Source organism: Pinus tabuliformis, chromosome X, assembly GCF_031772625.1.
Source record: "Pinus tabuliformis cultivar Carrire ecotype Pingquan chromosome X, CPIR1, whole genome shotgun sequence".
Classification (NCBI taxonomy): Eukaryota; Viridiplantae; Streptophyta; class Pinopsida; order Pinales; family Pinaceae; genus Pinus; species Pinus tabuliformis.
In genome coordinates, this window is record NC_142308.1 from 1,226,659,754 (window position 1) to 1,226,678,798 (window position 19,045).

A 19,045-nucleotide genomic window follows, 5' to 3' on the forward strand; every position below is an offset into this window, starting at 1 on the left:
TTTCAAACTTAGTCCCCACGAGAAAGAAAACTGGGGAGATTAGGCTTTGTGTGGATCTAAGGAATTTGAACCAAGTATCCCTCAAGGACAATTATCCCTTACCAAAAATGGATCACATTCTCCAAAGAGTGGTGGGGGCTTCAAGAATCTCATTACTTGATGGGTTCTCAGGCTTTAATCAGATCCTAGTCCACCCTGATGATCAAGATAAAACAGCTTTCACAACTCCATGGGGAACTTTCAAATATGTTAAAATGCCTTTTGGACTGAAAAATGCAGGAGCTACATTTCAGAGAGCAATGGATATTGCTTTTGCCAAAGAGATCCATGAGTTCCTTGTTATTTACTTAGATGATCTCACACCTTTCTCAAAATCTGACCAAGAACACTTAAAACATTTGAGACAAATATTCATAACATGTAGGAAGTATGGAATTTCCTTAAATCCCAAAAAGTCTCTATTCGGTTTGGAAGAAGGTAAGCTATTGGGTCATATCATCTCAAAGGACGGCATTAGAATTGACCCAGACAGAATACAGGCCATCTTGCAAATGCCCCATCCAAGAAACATCAAAGAATTACAAGCTTTCTTGGGAAAGATTAACTTTTTAAGGAGATTTATCCCAAACTTAGCAGAACTGATCAGATTATTAAACAACATGCTAAAGAAGGATTCAAAAGTGAAATGGACAGTAGAATCAAATCAAGCTTTTGAAGGTATTAAATTGGCCCTTACCCAAACCCCAGTATTAACAAATCCTCAATTTGACAAAGAATTTATCATTTTCTCTTTTGCCTCCCAGCATACCATTGCTGCTGTCTTATTACAGAAAGATGATCAAGGGAATGAAAAACCCATTGCTTTCTTTAGCAAAGCCCTTAGAGATGCACCTCTGAAATATCAGATCATGGAAAAACAAGCTTATGCTTTGGTCAAAGCCATCAAAGACTTTAGGATCTACATCCTATACTCCCATGTTATAGCTTACGTACCAAATGCCATTGTGAAAGACATTCTCACTCAAGAAAATTTAGAGGGCAGAAGGGGTAAATGGATTGCAAACATTTTAGAATTTGACATTGAAATAAGACCTACAAAACTAATAAAAGGGCAAGGTTTGGCCAAATTAATGTCTGAAACAAACTTTCAAGCCTTGGACATTAACCAACTGGACAATGAATCAGAGCTGGCGACTCCAAAGATCAATGTAGCCTTTGAACAATCCCTGTGGTATTCTGATATCTATTATATATTGCAAAACCTGTGTGCTCCCCCAGGATTGTCCAGAACCAAATCTAGATTTCTAAAAATGAAAGCTGCAAGATTTTGTGTTATAAATGGTAATTTACTATGGAAAAATCATGAAGGTATACTGCTGAACTGTTTGAATATGGATGAAACTGACAATGTTATGAAAGAATTTCATGCAGGTGATTGTGGTGGACATTTGTACTGGAAGTCCACTGTGGATAAAATATTAAGAGCAGGTTACTATTGGCCCACTCTATTTTCTGATGTCAAAAAATTTACCACTTCATGTCACAAATGTCAGGTGTTTGAGGGAAAAAGAAAGTTGCTACCACTTCCCCTAAAGCCTGTCGCAACAGAAAGGCCCTTTCAGCAATGGGGCTTGGACTTCATTGGGGAAATACATCCTTCATCCTCAGGCCAACATAGATGGATTCTAACAGCCACGGATTACTTTACTAAATGGATTGAGGCTGTTCCATGTAGACAAGCAAATGATTCCACTATCATTCAGTTCCTTGAGACTAAATCCTTTCTAGATTTGGTTGTCTTGACAAGATCATAACAGACAATGCTGTTGCTTTCAGATCCAAGAAAATGGTGAACTTTTGCCACAAATTCCACATTACGTTGGGCCATTCTACTACATACTATCCTCAAGGAAATGGGTTAGCTGAATCATCTAACAAAAGTCTTATCAACATCATTAAGAAAGTACTAGAAGAGAATAAGAAAAATTGGCACAAGAAACTTGTAAATGCCTTGTGGGCAGATAGGCTAACAACCAAGAGATCTATAGGGGTCAGCCCATATGAATTGGTTTATGGAATGGAAGCCAAATTCCCTTCATCATTGGGGGTCCCTGTCATGAAGCTACTTCAAGAAAGTCAAGCTGAACCAAATGACATGCAAAGAAGAATAAACCAGGTCATATGTTTGCAGCAAACCAAAGATCAAGTGTATGACAGAGTTCAAGTCCTACAAGAGAAGCTGAAAAAAGCCTTTGATAGAAGAACCAAGGCTGAAGATTTCTTCATTGGGGATAAAGTGCTTAAATGGGATTCAAGAAGAGAAGACAAGGGTAAGCATGGCAAATTTGATTCCCTTTGGAGAGGGCCTTTTATTATTCAAGCAGTACAAGGAAATAACACTTATTTCTTGGAAAATCTGGATGGCACTGAAGCTGAAGAGGGCCCTGTGAATGGCCGGATGTTAAAGCACTACTTTGATTACTTTCCATATATATAGCATGGCTTCTTCCCTGTACATAATCAATTGTATATACTATTTTCTTTCAGCATGTAAATAGCTCAATTTAAGAAGTGTTGTATATAAGCAGGAAAAAGCCTTTATTTCAGCAAGTTCCACAATGGTGGCAGATTCTAGTTTTGAAGTCCAAAGAGGAAGTTTTCAAGTTTTGAGAAGAAGTCACAAGCCAAGGCAGTCTGACCTGCTGTTCTTGGTCTTTCAAGAAGAAAAACCATCCCCAAGTGGAGCCACTGTTAGCTACCTATACCAATAGGTTTCATTTTTCATGATTGGCAGGGGAAGTGCCAATATGATCTACTTTGATGATGCAAAGATCTCATATTCTTGTGGAAGACGCATATCTACAGTTGGTTGATGTTGTCCTACTTCTGAATGGGTGATCCAACAGTCTAAGCTGGGTCATGCCATGTTTCAATTTTTTGTTGTAGATTAGAGAAAGAAATCTGTCCAAACAGTTCAATCTTGGCAGATAAAGTAGTTAGGTAGAGAAAGAAGGTTCCCAACTGTTTAATCTGGGGCCTTGGAAGCAATAAGGGTAGCCTTAGATAGAAAACCAAAAGAAAAAGCCAAAGGAAAAGAAAAGGCACATAAGGGTTTGCAAGTCCAAATGCACCCTCCTTGAAGTAACAAAAAATGCTAGGCAATAGAGTAGGTAGGTAGATGGGGTTGCAGAAGCATGATTTATGACTGTTCACTGGCCTAAGCAAAGGAAAAACATGGCGTTAGTGCAGCTCTTCCTTTTTCAGCAATATTGTAGCAGCAAGATGAAGCATGTCTAACTTCCCAATCATCCCCCATTACATTCCTTGCTAACATCCCAACACCACCTGTGTTCATGAAAGAAGTCAAACTCTTTTGTTAATTCTTGTTGCATTAAGAGCCACATTTCTTGTGTAAAATTCTTTTCATTTTGATCTACTTCCTAACTAAGTTTGTTTCCTTAAAACTTAGTATCTATCACTTCCCATTCCTATTCCCCTCCAATACTAACTACTAACTCTATCTACACTTAATTCCCTATGTTTCCCTTTCCCTATTACTATAACACCATGGTGTATAAAACCCCAACAATATGTATATTCCCTCCCCCTTGGCATTGTAGCCATATGTCCAAATATTGGACAATCATGCAAAATTCAAGTCTGGTTCAAGATGCTTTGTGCAAAATCAGGGATTAAACTAACCCCACGTTGGTTTAATAACCTAAACCCTACCCCTTTTTCCCTTTACAACCCTTTGAAATCATTTACCCACTTTACTTACAAAAAAGGCCTTGTAAAGACCCACTATTACCCCTGACCTGCGCTATTTACAATAAACACTAAAAACCCATTTTTCCACCTAATCCAAAGTTTTGGGTTAAAAAGCGCATTTTGCATAAAACATTAAAACAACCCACAAATCCGCCAAAGTTTCCAAGGTCCCGCCTGGGCGCACATTTCAAAAAATACAATAAAATATTCCCCGCCCGCTGCCATATCGTACTTCCATCTTATCGACCCGTCAACCGTCGGATCTGGGCTTTCCCATCCGACGGCCCATATCAATATCGGGCGGCCCCCGATGACTGGACGTTACCTCCCGAAAAGTGTCAGAGGGTGACGTCAGGCCTTTGCCACGCGTCGCTCCCAAATCTTATCGGGAGGCCGCCGGCCAATACCACCACCGTACCATAAGCAGTCCGATGGAACCGCTTACCGCCCTCCGTATACCGCCTACCAACGTCATTTCCACGTCACGTCCACGTCATGCCAACTCATCATCGCATCGCCGCCCCGACCGCCATGTCACCCTGCTGTACCTGACCCCACCTGATGACGTCATGCTGATGTCATCCAAAAAAGGTGCCAATAACCCAAAAAGTCCATATTTTCGCTAAAATTCGCGTTTTTTGTCACTTTTGCCAAAAGAACTGTTTCTGCTTTCTGCATGCATATTACGATCATTTCGCCGCCAACCTGCAGAAATCGACCTAAAGACAGTGGGCGCTTCCAACTCACCTGCATTTGTCACCATTTCCAGCATCCACTAGGTATTTCTCCGAAATTTCCCCTCCGCACCTGGTTTCGTGCATAATTCACCAAAGCTAGCTTAAAAGAGTGAAAAAGAGTGTAATTACCAGCAAATCCTCGGTGGCTAGCATTTCTTTAGTTGTTGGGTCGAAATTTCACATACAAAAATCTAAATTGAGCCAAGTCTCCACAAATTTACAGTCAGTTCACGCATTTGTGAACTTAAAACCTTTGCTGCACTAAATTCACTGGGAAAGCCACCTGTGATATCTCAAATGTCTGCTCAGTGAACCTCTTTCAAGGGCATTGTGACCTGTTTTCGCTATAATTCCCCTGTTTTCCTCTGCACATCGCCATGTTCTTGCAAATTCACTGCCCTCTGTTGCTGTGCCTACAAAATCAAGCTCAAATCCATTTCCAAGTGCTAGTGGAACATGGATACCCCAGTTGCACTGAATGTTGCACCTCTTAATGCCCCACATAGAGAGCTGGAATGGCAAGCCCTGGGTGATGTAGATTACCAGATGATGGAGACAGTTTTTATGCAAGCCAAATATAATATTCATATGCTCAATGAGCTAAAGGCCCAGCACCTCAGTAGGACTGATATTCTAGGGATTTGGGACTCCAATTTGCCCACTTACAACCTCCCTCAAGTCAATGTCCTCCTAGATTTAATTCACAGATGCAGTGCCAACTATGACCCATGTCAAAGAGCTGTCCTCGATACCTCAGGTGCAGTCTTGTTCCATGTCACCCCTGAGGCCATAAATCAGATGCTGAACTTTCATTCTACAAGGCCATTGACTCCCATTTCCATGAAAGACTTGCTAAAGAAAGGAGGCAAGCTGTCTAGTGCCCAAATTTTAAAGATTAATCAGCTATTCATTGAATCAGGCTCTGAAACTATGAGAACCCCTCCTATAGGAAATGTATATTTCAATGAGTTGGGCAGGTTGCTTGTAGACTTGATCAGTTATGTCCTGGGTTATAGATCAGCTGAGGATGCTGATGAAACCATTCTGGCAATGATGTCTATCTTCTCCCCTGGAATTCCTCCTGCTGTGCACTATAAATACGCTACATACATTGCCGATAAGATTCATGAACAATTAATGAATCTAGAGAGGGAAAGGGTGTTTAGATACACTTCATACATCTATCACTTGTTCCTGTTTTATCAACCTGATGGCTTCCCTATTCCTCTCAAGAAGTTTGATGCTCAAGGGAACCCAAGGTCTGTGGTATTTTGGACTTCAGTTTTTCACCACACATCTTATTCACCATACAGCTACTGTGAGTTCATAGACCTCTTTATCCATCCAGCTATGTCCTTGCTGTTGGGTACCCCTCCTCCAAGATTGACAGATGAGATGCAAAGGATTCTCCAGCTCTCAAAGGCCTACAACACTGGGGATTGGTACTTTTACCAAAACCATACAGTAATCAGAATATATGGCTGTGAATTGGCCCCATATAGACTGCCAAGATATGTCCCTATGAGACTCTTTTCCTTAGAATATTTCAGGCAATTTGGAAATGCAGACATGGTCCATTTCCACAGCAAAAACAAGAAAGTACAGCTCAAAATCAGAAAACAGCTAGGCCCATTCCTTTATAATAAAAGAGAAGAAGGCTGGAAAGAAGCAGATAGGATCCTAGAGGGCCTCCAATTGAAAACCAGTTCCTCTGGTCACCCTATGACCCCAATCATTTCATTAGTCTTAGAAGGGTCAAGCATAAATTGGCTAGTTATGATCATATAAGGCTGCCTCACATTGAAAAATATGCTAATCAGTTAGGATGGAAAGAGGGCACTTTAGAGGAAGCAAGTCTTGGAGAAGAAATACTACAAAAAGAAGGTAAGAATCTTGAGAAAGAAGCTGACTTGGAAACTTGTGGGCAGGTTTCCTCTTCTTGTCAAAGGCAACTTGGAGCAGCTGCCTCATCCTCTAGAGCCCACCAGCAAGCAGTTAAAACTACTCACCAGGCAGCTAGCAAGGGTAAAGATAAGGAGATGGAACAGGAACAGCCACCCCCTACAGCAGAACAACAAAAAGAGCAGCCAAAACATCAAGAACAAGTGGCTGAAGCTCCAATTTATACTAAGAAATGGGCTCAACAAAGTGTGCCTCCCAGGTAGGAAACCATAGTGGAGACCTCAGTGCTCCAAACACCAGCAAATGAAGAAAGAGGCAGGAAGAGGAACAGAGAGCAAGAGACTCCCCTCACCGCATCCACAACTCAAGGGGAGAAAAGGCAGAGATTAAATCCCCTCTCTGAAGAAGAAATGCCTATTGGGCAATCCTTGGGCATGGGCCCTCCTAGCATGGAGGCATCTGCCAGTTCCTTTCAGCAGGAACAAGAACGAACCCTTGGAGGAGAGGTCAGCTCCTCAAGTCAGCAAAGGAGAGCTGAATCAGGCATTAAGCAACAATTCATTGACATCAAGAAGAGAAATGAGCCAGTCAGGCTCCAGCTCTATAATCACCTGCTTAAGATGGCCCCTACAAACCAGCAGAGGCTTATGTCAGCATATGACATAACGGAAGGGAAAATGACCATGAGTCATTTCATGCCTACCATGCTGCAGCCACAGTCAGCTGCAGACTATATAAGGACCAACCTTGAGGTCCTTGCAAAAGACATCCACCCTATGGACCAGATAGAGCTTCACAAGCAAACGGGTGAGATGGTCTATTCAACGCTTGCAGACAAGACCTTCCTGGCACATAAGTTGGAAAACAGTCTGCACAATACAACTGCTCAACTTGAGTTGGAGAAAGCATCCTCTCAGGCCAAAGACAACAGGATCAGGTCTTTGGAAGACATCATTATAGAGATTGGGCATGACCCAAACGATCCCAAAGCTATAAAGGAGCTGCTAAAGATAAGAGATTCAGAAATTGCAGCTTTAAGAAAGATGATAAAGATCCCAGCAACCCTTCACCCTCAAACGGAAGAGGTTGCTCAACAGAGAAAAGACCATGATGTAGCAGCCATGCTGCTAACACTACATAAGCAACTAGTGCAAACAGAAGGAAAGCTAGTAGAGACACAGGCTGCATTACAGGAAGCACTAAAGAAAAAAGAGGGTGGCCAGACATCTCAGCCCCCTCAGCAAGTCATAAACCTTGAGGAGTCCCCTCAAACTATCATTCCTCCCACAGGGCAAACAGCTGAAACAACTCCATCAACAACAGAACCAGCAACGACATCAGAACAGGCTCAAAGCCTTGACATGCAGAAGATGATGAAAGAAATTCAGGTTCTAGAGGCACAGATGGTAGAGCTAAATGAAACCAAGGAGAAATTGGCCACACTCATTGAGAAATATGACAAATCAAAGCAAAATGTCGCTAAAAAGGCAAGAAAGGTGAAAGCTCTTAAGGAGAAAATAAAAGAGCTAGAAAAAGAGCTCACCCTTGAGAAAATAGTGGCCGAGATCAAGAAAGTCCTATGGGCCAATATTGGCCAATCAATAATAGATCAATGGCAGTACATAGAAACCATTCATGAGCATATGGAGCTCATAAACAGAGCACACAAGGAAAGCCAAAGAGCAAGGGCATCTCTAGGCAATATGCCTGAGATAGCCAACAGAATGATAAATGTCCTTAATAACCGCACAGGCCCTCAGCTGGCAGCAATAGGGATCACCAATAGAACTGACACCATCCTGATGATAAAGAGGGTCCTAACTTTGAGAAATCTGGTGCAGACATTGGATAGAAGGTGCCAGGAGATGCAAATAGAAGTAAATAAGTTCACAGTTAAATTCACAGCATTGCATAGCAGAGGCCTTCCCAGCTTACTGAACAGCGCAGGAAGGCTCCTATCACATGAAAATTATGCTAAAAGGGTAAACACATTTTCCACCAATCAAATAACTGTAGGATCAAGTATCCTAGAGGAAGCAGGGCCTGCGTCTGGGCAGAGCCTCTATGAGAAAGTGGAAAACTTGTTTTTTATTATGAATGAAATCAGACATTTGTTTGAAGTACCTCCAAATTACTTCAAATATACAGAGGCGGATGAAACATTAGGCTCAATTTTGAGGCATCAATTGCCTACACAGGAATGGTGGACCAGCACGATACAGCTATTGCTGTGAACCAACAGGGCCGAGAAAGCTACAGCACGACAAAGCCATAAAGACATATCATTCAACATTAATGCAGAAACGCTCAACTGACTCAGTGGCCTCCAAAGGTCAAAAAGACTTCTGACAGAACTAAAGAGTATTTATTTCATATTTAGAGCATCAATAACTTCCTTATCTTCTATTCTGAAAGTTGGTGAACGTATTTATTAATCAAATGACTCAGCGATTCAGATATTTTTGTAAAACTGATTGTATATATTCCCCCTCGCATAAGTTTGCAGGGGTTGTTGATTTTCTCTTCAAAAGAGCCTATGTTGTAAATTTCAGAGTCTAATACAAGGAGCTAATGGAATTTCCAAAGTTCTGTGTTGTTTGATGCATTGTGATGTGTTTGCTAACTGCTCCAGGATTCCTGCATATTTCGTGGCACAATAAGTTTTCTTTAACCTTATTGTTATGTATGTCATTCTTTCATAATCCGTCCATGCTCTATGTTTCACAGTTTAATAGCACATAAAAAGAATAGTTTCAGGATTTATTCACTGAGTACCCTGAACTCAATCCATGCTGTTATGAGTGTTTTTCTCTAGGTTATAGTTGTAAAAGTGCAATTCTTAATTGCTGCACCTTCAGACTAAGACTTTTCACAGAGACTATTATTCAGGAATTCAAATCCGCTCCTGGGTGATATGTTTCTTTCTCATGTCATCAATTTAGTGAAAAACTCTTAATTGCCTTTCACTGGCTATTCATACTTCACCACCACAACCTTAAGTTTGTTTCATGTCATATCCAAAGGCCCTGCAGTTTCTGAGTAATCTCACTCAACACCTCAAGAAACCCACAATTACCGACTCCATTGCCCAATGGACTGAAACAATCTGAAGATCTCATCTTAGGCACTGAAATACAACATTCAACCAAAATTTAAATCAAAACCCATACCCCATAACTAGCCTAAGATCCTCAAGAAGTAAAAACTAAAAGAGAGAGCCCTCTCTGATTGTAGTTCGGCTAGAACCTGTAATCCAAAGCTTGGTTAGTGGTTACCCCGGCCGTATTCCCTCAGGAGTCAAAGGGAACAACCTGGGTGTTAACAGAGCCGAATACAACATAATGTGCCAATTGGATCGATTTTTGTTGATTGTCTGTTGGAGGATTGTCTTAGGAGTTTTATTGACTACCTCGACCTGTTCATTGGCCTGAGGATAATAAGGAGAGGAATGCTCCTGTCGGAAACCTAATTTGAGAGCCAATTCAGACATCAGTTGATTCTGGAAATGACTGCCATGATTAGTGACAATCTCTCTCGGGATACCGAATCTTGAGATAACCTGATTGAAAAGAAACAATGTTGTCATGTCACTATCGTTCTTATAAGTAGGCATGGCCTCAGCCCACTTCGTAAAGTAGTTTACAGCCATGATAATGTACCTGTGATTTGCCGCTGAAGGCGGATTACAAGTCATAAAATCAATACCCCACTTAGTAAAGGGACCGACGGTGACAACGGGAAAAAGAGGAGCTAGATAAGCGTACATATTCCGAGTAAAAATTTGACAAGGGTGACAGCGTTTGACCGCTTCCACAGAGTCTTTAAAGAGTGAAGGCAAAAAATAGCCGGCACGTAAGATGCGTTGGGCTATAACAAGCCCTAATAGATGACCACCACAAGCTCCACTGTGGTAGTCATTGAGCACTGACTCTGCTTCCTCTAAGGTTAAACACCGTCGAAGGATTGAATCAACCCCTCGAAGGTATAATGTGTCACCAATGATAACATAGTTTTTAGCCAGGTGATGTAATTTTTGACGTTCATCCTTGGAGAAATTAGAGGCAAACTTCGAAATCTGGAGATAGACAATGATATCTCCATACCAAGGGTCGAGTGAAGAGATGAGGAATAAATCTTCGTTGGGAAAACTTTCCTCATAAACAGTATCCTCTCCACAAGGTAGCTCAGAAATTAGCTCCGCAAAAACCATGGATTTCTTAGAATTTGCAGACAAGAACTCGAGATCAAATTCTTGCAAAATGACTATCCATCAATTATATTTACCCCCAATCACTCGCCTACTGAGGAAAAATTGAAATGGATTGACTGCCGCTAAGACAAAAATTTTGCGTAGCAAGATATAATGACGGAGCCGCTGGATAGCATGGACAGCTGCCAAGGCCAACTTCTCAACCGGAGAATAGCAAAGTTCGGGACCTATTAAGCCTCAGCTCAAATAATAAATCAAATGCTTGGTGAGAGCATCGTCCTCCTGAACGAGAACCATACCAATGGTTGATTCTGCTGCAGCGACATATAAAAGGAAGTCTCTACCATAATCCGGTGGACTCAAAAGCGGGGCAGAGACTAATGCCTTTTTCAAAGCATTAAACGATCATTGCGCAAAGTCATCCCATACAAATAGAACTCCTTTCCATAGCAAACGTGTTAACACCTAGGTTGTTCCCTATGACTCCCAAGGGAATACGGCCGGGGTAACCACTAACCAATCTTTGGATCACAGTTTCTAGCCAAACTGTAATCAGAGAGGGCTCTCTCTTTATGATTTGTCTCTGTTATGATGGTGTTTTAGGCTAGATATTATGCTCAGGTTTTGGTTTATGTTTTGGTTGAAGGATTTCTTTCAGGTCTTAAGATGTAGTGTTTAGAGAGTAATACATCATTGGGCAATGGAGTCTAGAGTTGTGAAATGCTTGGAAACGCAGGATTGGTGGTGTTCTAACTGCAGGGCCTATTGTGTATTTCAGACAAACAAAATTAACTTGAATGGTGAAGCATGTCAGCCAACAGAAAGCAATTAAGAATTTTCTATTAAGCCGGTGAGGTGAAAGTGAAACACGTTGCACAGGAGCAAACTTGAATTCCTGAGACAAAGGCCACTGTGAAGAATGTATTCTGAAAGTGCAGCAATTAAGAATTACACTTATCAAGATTACAGCTGAAGAAAAAACATTCATTAACAACACGGATTGAACCCAGGGTATCTCTTGAATAAATCCTGGAAGTTAGTCTTTTTCCTTGTTGCTAAATATTCAGAATTAGAAAACATATATGGATTTTAACAAATCAAAAACATAACAGAGAGAGTTACAGAGACTTATTGTATCGTGTAATACACAGGAATCCAGCAGTTTTCAACAGACACCAGAACGCATTCAGCACTTCAGAAATCCGAGAAATTCCATCACTTTCTTTATTAAACTTCTGAAAGGATTACAGCATAAGAACTTCTTCAGGAGAAATCAACAACAACCCTTGCAAACTCATGCGAAGGGGACTTTATAGGAATGCTTATACAAAATATCTCAGGCATTGAGTCATCTGAGAGAGAAATATCTTCGTTACTTTGTTCAGAAAGTAGAAAAGAAGTTATTGCAGCTTTGAATGCAACATAAATGCTCTTTAAGTCTATCAGAGGATATTTTGACCTTTGGGGGTCACTGAGGATATGCTTGTCTTATTGCTGTGTCATCCTCCGAAAAGTCATTCAATCTTTGTCTTTTCTCTCCCTGGTTGATAGATGAAGTCAGAGGAGTTTCTCTATCCCTTTTCTGCTTAAGTCCTCCTTCTGTGGAGTTTGGAGGACCGAGGCGTCAATGGTGACTTCTGGCCTAGGAGGCACTAGGTTATGAGCCTGTTGCTCAGTGGAAGTTGGAGCATCAACTACTCTTTCCTGCTGTAAGGGCTGTTGTCTGTCATGTTGCCCTTTTTCCTGCTGCAATTCTTGTTGCTGTTGTTGCTCTGCCTGCTGCTACCTTTCTTTATCTGCCTGCTCTTGAGTCACTGGAGGTGGCTGCTCCTTGCCATGGAGGGATTGTTCTATCTCCATTTCCTTTTCTTTGCCTTTCCCAGATGCACTTTCAGTGGCCTTAGTAGTTTGCTGTTTGGCAGTTGAGGAGGATGCAGCTGCTCCCACTTGTGTGCTTGGAAGTGTGAATACCTGTGAACAAAGTTCAAGGTCAGCCATCTTCCTTAGATTCCTTACTGCCCTCTGATTTAGCTCTTCTTGTGATACAGGCTCTTCTAAAGTCCCTCTCCTCCATTTGTCTTGGTTAGCATATTTTTCAATGTGAGGGATGCTATGATGATCATAGGCAGACAACTTATATTTGAGCCTCCTCATTGTTATAAAATGATTAGGGTCATAGTGTGTCCATGGGAAACTGGTTTGAAGGCCAAGGGACTCAAGCATTCTATCTGCTTCCTTCCATCCTTGCTCCCTTTCGTTATAGATAAAATGGCCAAGTTGGCTTTTCACCTTCAACTGTGCCTTTTTACCTTTTCCTGAAAAGTGAAGCACATCCACCCGGCCAAATTTCCTAAAGTACTCTAGGGCAAATAGCCTCATAGGCACATACTTAGGTAATCTGAATGGAGGCAAATCACACCCATATATCCTGATGACGGTGTGGTGTTGGTAGAAGTACCAATCCCCAATGCTGTAAGATTTAGACAGCTGAAGAATTCTCTGCATGTCATCAGTGAGTCTTGGAGGAGGCGAGCTCATTAGCATTGTCATAGCTGGATGGATAAACTGATCAATAAATTCACAGTAAGTGTATGGAGAATCAGGTGTAGTGTGGAAGACATAGGACCAATAGACCACTGATCTAGGATTGTCCTGGGCATCCACCCTTTTGATAGAAAAATGAAATTTTTCATGTTGATGGTATAAGATCAAATGATAGATGTAGGAGGTATATCTGAATACCCTTTCTCTCGCCAAATTCATCAATTGCTCATGAATCTTGTCTGATATGTAGGTGGCATAGTCATAGCAGATTGGTGACTTGCCAGGAGCAAACATAGACATCATTACCAGCACAGTTGTATCAATATGCTCAATTGAATTATATCCCAAGATGGGACTAATCATATCTGCAAGGTCTCTGCCCAGCCTATTGAGATATACATGACCAATTGGAGGGTACATCACAATGTCAGAGTTAATGTATAATTGATTAAGTTTGATAATTTGAGCATCTGTCAGTTTAGCCCCTTGTTTTATCAGGTTCACTAGTGACAAAGGGACCAACTTCTTCTGAGTGTTGAAGCAAAGCATGTCTCTGATGGCTTGAGAGGTAACATAGAAAAGTACTGAACTAGATGGGTCAAGAACAGCCCTTTGAGAAGCATCATAATATTCAGCACAGAGGTGGATTAGTTCAGGGAACTGGTTGACCTGAGGGAGCTTAAAAATAGGGAGGAAAGAGTCCCATATGCCCAATATATCTGTCCCATTTTCATGCTTGGCTTTCAACTCATTCAACAAATGAATGTGGAATTTACTGCTCATAAACATTTCTTCTGTCATCTGGTAATCCATATCTGCCAAGGCTTGCCATTCCAAGTTCCTTTGAGGGGCATTCAGAGGCTGAACATTTAGTACTACAGGTGTTTCCATTGCAAAAGAGGATTATGAATTGAGTGCAAAAGTGGTTTCAATTGAGCAGAGCTGTATAAAGAAGTGACTCTTCAACAGGGAGGTGAATTTGTAAGGAACAGGGAGTAGTTCTTGTAAATAGCAATTGAAATACTATTTGCAGTGCAAATAGGACAAATGTTTGGCCTCACTCTGTCTCTCTCAGTAGTTAAATTCAGTTTGAATGAGTCTGCCGCGATTGCGCGAACAGAGCTTGATTTGTCAATGAAAATGCAGGCAAACAAGGCTCGGCTAGTGTTGTTCGAGTTCACAACTGTAAAAGGGCCAGGTGCAAGGATTTCTGCCGGTGAATTCAAGAGTTTTTTTCTGTTATAAGCTCTTTTGAGGGAAATAACAGACAAAGCAGGTACGTGAAGGATTTACAGTGGAAAATACCTGGTGAGGAGTAGGCAATGGTCGCGGATGACTGTGGAAATGGTGTGCCGCTGGTCTCCTAGTCAGGTTCTGCAGGTTGGTAGACTTTTGGTCGCAAAAATCGCATGAGGGAGCAACGGGCGTTTTTGTAAAAAAGTGAGAAAAACGCGACATTTGGCTATTATATTGGTTTTTGGACTTTTGGCGCGTTTTTCTGCTGACGTCAGCATGATGTCATAGGTGGGGTCAGGGCCGGCTGACGTCATAGGTGAGGTGGCGGGCTCTGATTGGTCCACAGGGATGGTGAAGTGGCAGGACAGATCGGCAGACGGTCGGGCGCAACGGTTGACGTGACGGTATGGTGGCAGTGACGTGGGATGATGTGGAGGTGACGTAGTATAGGCGGGATAACCGAAACCGGAAACAGCCAGCGGTTTCATATCGCACCGCTCATGGTACGGGGGGGGTATCTGTCAGGCGTACCTCCGATGAGCTATGGTGGGGACGCGTGGCTGCCGAGTGACGTAACCCTTTTACGGACATCAGAAGATATCCGTCGGATGTGAGACCCGCTCCGATATCAACGATGATCGTCGGATGTGAGGGGCCCGATCCAACGGCTGTCGGGGGAGTGATGTGATCGACATATATGGCGGGTAAACAGCGGACGTCGGAGCAGCCCCGACGTGATAAGAGCCGTTGGATGTTGAAGCTCCGATTGGACAGCTGTCGGATCAACAAAGTGATCGACGGATATGGCGGGGGCGGGGTTATTTTGATGTATACCGGGATATGTGCATCGGCGGAGAAACATTAGAATGTGGGCCTTTTTTTGCGAATTATTTGTAAAAACACTTCCGATGCTTGGACTTTGGATAAATGAGAAAGGTAGGTTTTGATGCATTATTTGGCAATTTGGAGCGGGTAAGGGTAGAACAAGGTTTTTGCAAGGTTTATGTGAAAATGGGGGTAATGAGTTAAAAAATGGATTTGGAAATGGGGAAAGGGTTTGGCTTAGGTTTATCAAGATGACCAGGTGTCATTTGATCCCTAACATAGGACTTATTGGCTATAATGCCAAGGGGAAGGGATATTTATACAAAATTTGGGGTTTATACACCATGGTGTTAATAATATTAGGGGAAAGGTAATGTAAGGGATTTACATAGTAGAGTTAGGGTTAATATGGATGAGGGGAGTGAATGAATGGAGAAAACACTAAGTTTATTTGAAATTTACTTAGTTTAGGGAGTAGATCAAAATGAAAAGAGTTTAGACAAGAAATGTGGCTTCTAAAAAGATTAAGAACCGCCATGAAACCATAATTCTTCCATGAATCTCAAGTGATGAGGGAATGTTAGTAAATGATATGAAAAGGGAAAAGGGAGGTTAGACATGCTCCTTTGCTTGCTGCAACCTGATGAAGAAGAACCCCTTTTAATTCATTAACTCTGCTTTGGTAAACAAAGTCAACACACCTGCAATGGCAAGGATAACCTTTCTGCAACCCCAACTACTTACCCAACTACTTGCCTAGCATTTTTTGTTCTTCTTGGAGGGTGCACTTAGACTTGCAGACCCTTACTTGCCTTTTCTTTTCTTTGGCTTTTTCTTTTGTTTTTTCTATCTACTTCTACCCTTATTTCTTCCAAGGTCCCAGATTAAGTTGTTGGGAGCCTTTTCTTCTCTACCTGAACTACTTGTCTGCCAAGATTAAACAGTTTGGACAGACTTCTTTCTCTAATCTACAACTGCAATTTAAAACATGACATGGTCCAGATTAGGCTGTTGGACCATCCATCAAAATTGGGATGCATTAATCTATTTACACACCTTGTACTTCTTTGGAAATATGTGATCTTTGCATGATCAAAGCAGAGCATATTTGGAACTTCTATAGCCAATCATGAAATATGAAACCTATTGCTATAGGTAGCCAACAGTGGCTCCACATGGGGATGGTGTTTCATCTGAAAGACCAAGAACAGTAGGTCAGATTGCCTTGCTTCTTGACTGCTCTTGCCAATCTTGAAGTTTGCTACTTTGAGATGCCAAAATTGTGCTTTTCCTCCTTGGTCTATCTCTGATTCTATGTGCCTTCTGCTGATAGTCAATAATCTTCAAAAACTGCATTTTTACAATCTAAACAGAAAATAATATATACATCTGCGTATATACAAGGGAACCTCAGGCTGCACTCATGGGAAATAGTCAAAATAGTGCTTGAGCATCCTGCCATTCACAGGACCTTCATCCAAGTCAGTTTCACTAAGACTTTTTAGGAAGTAAGTGTTGTTACCTTGCACTGCTTGGACAACAAATGGTCCTCTCCATAAGGAATCAAATTTTCCATGTTTTCCTTTGTCTTCTCTTCTTGCATCCCACTTGAGGACTTTGTCTCCCACATTAAAATCTTCTGCTTTGGTTCTTCTGTCAAAGGCCTTCTTCAGTTTTTCTTGTAATACTTGAACTCTGCTGAAAACTTGATCTCTGGTTTGCTGAAGACATATGATTTGATTAATCCTTCTTTGCATATCATTTGGTTTAGCTTGGCTTTCTTGAAGAAGTTTCATAACAGGCACTCCTAGTGATGAGGGAAATTTGGCTTCTAGTCCATAAACCAACTCATATGGGCTGGTCCCAATTGATCTTTTGGTTGCTAGTCTATCTGCCCATAAGGCATTGACTAGTTTCTTATGCCAATTCTTTTTATTTTCTTCCAACACCTTCTTTATGATGTTCACCAGGCTTTTGTTTGATGATTCAACAACGCCATTTCCTTGGGGATAGTATGCAGTAGAATGGCCCAAGGTAATATGAAATTTATGGCAAAAGCTCACCATTTTCTTGGATCTGAAAGCAGCAGCATTGTCTGTTATTATTTTGTCAGGACAGCCAAATCTAGCCAGTATGTTGTTCTCCAAGAACTGAATGATTATTGAATCATTTGCTTGTGTACATGGGGTAGCTTCAATCCACTTAGTGAAATAGTCTGTTGCTGTTAAAATCCATCTGTGATGTCCTGAAGATGAGGGATGAATTTCCCCAATGAAATCCAAGCCCCATTGTTGAAAAGGTCTCTCTGTTGCAATGGGTCTTAAGGGGAGTGGCAGCAACTGTCTTTTGCCCTCAAACACTTGGCATTTGTGGCATGAGGTTGTGAATTTCTTGACATCAGAGAACATGGTGGGCCAGTAATAACCAGCCCTCAGTATTTTGTCCACAGTGGACTTCCAGTACAAATGTCCACCACAGTCTCCTGCATGAAATTCTTGCATGATATTGTTAGTTTCATTTTCAATTAAACAGTGCAGCAATATACCTTCATGGTTTTTCCAAAGCAAATTGCCATCCATTACACAAAATCTTGATGTTTTCATTTTTAAGAACCTACACTTAGTTTTGGACAGTCCTGGGGGAGCACACAGGTTTTGTAAGACATAACAGATATAAGAGTACCAAGGAGATTGTTCAAAGGCTACATTGATCTTTGGAGTCGCCAGCTCTGTTTCACTGTCCAGTTGATTGATATCTAGGGCTTGAAAATTTGCTTCTGTCATTAACTTGGCCAGACCTTGCCCTTTTATTAGCTTTGTGGGTTTTATTTCAATGTCAAATTCCAAGATGTTGGCAATCCATTTTCCTCTTCTGCCCTCAAAGTTTTCTTGAGTGAGAATGTCTTTGACAATTGGACTTGGCACATATGCTATGACATGGGAATAAAGGATATAAATCCTAAAGTCCTTGATTGCTTTGACCAAAGCATAGGCTTATTTCTCCATGATTTGATATTTTAGAGGTGCATCCCTAAGAGCTCTGCTAAAGAAAGCAATAGGCTTCTCATTACCTTGGTCATCCTTTTGTAATAAAACAGCAGCAATAGTATGCTGAGAGGCGAAAGAGAAAATAATAAACTCTCTGTCAAACTGAGGATTGGTCAAGACTGGGGTTTGGGTAAGGGCCAATTTTATACCTTCAAATGCTTGATTGGCTTCAACAGTCCACTTCACTTTTGAATCCTTTTTCAGCATGTTATTTAACAATCTGATTAGTTCTGCCAAGTTTGGGATAAACCTTCTTAAGAAATTGATTTTTCCCAAGAATCCTTGCAACTCTTTGACATTTCTTGGGTGGGGCATTTGTAGGATAGCCTGTATCCTATCTGGGTCAATTCTTATGCCATCCTTTGAGATGATATGTCCTAACAGTTTACCTTCTTCCAAACCAAATAGAGACTTCTTGGGATTTAAGGAAATTCCATATTTCCTGTATGTTAGGAAAATCTGTCTTAAATGTTTGAGATGTTCTTGGTCAGATTTTGAAAAAGGTGTGAGATCATCTAAGTAAATGACTAAGAAGTCATGAATCTCCTTAGCAAAAGCAATATCCATTGCTCTTTGAAATGTTGCCCCTGCATTTTTCAATCCAAAAGGCATCTTTACATATTTGAAAGTTCCCCATGGGGTTGTAAATGCAGTTTTATCTTGGTCATCAGGGTGCACCAGGATTTGATTGAAGCCTGAGAATCCATCCAGTAATGAGATCCTTGAGGCCCCTACCACTCTTTGGAGAATATGATCCATTTTGGGTAAGGGAT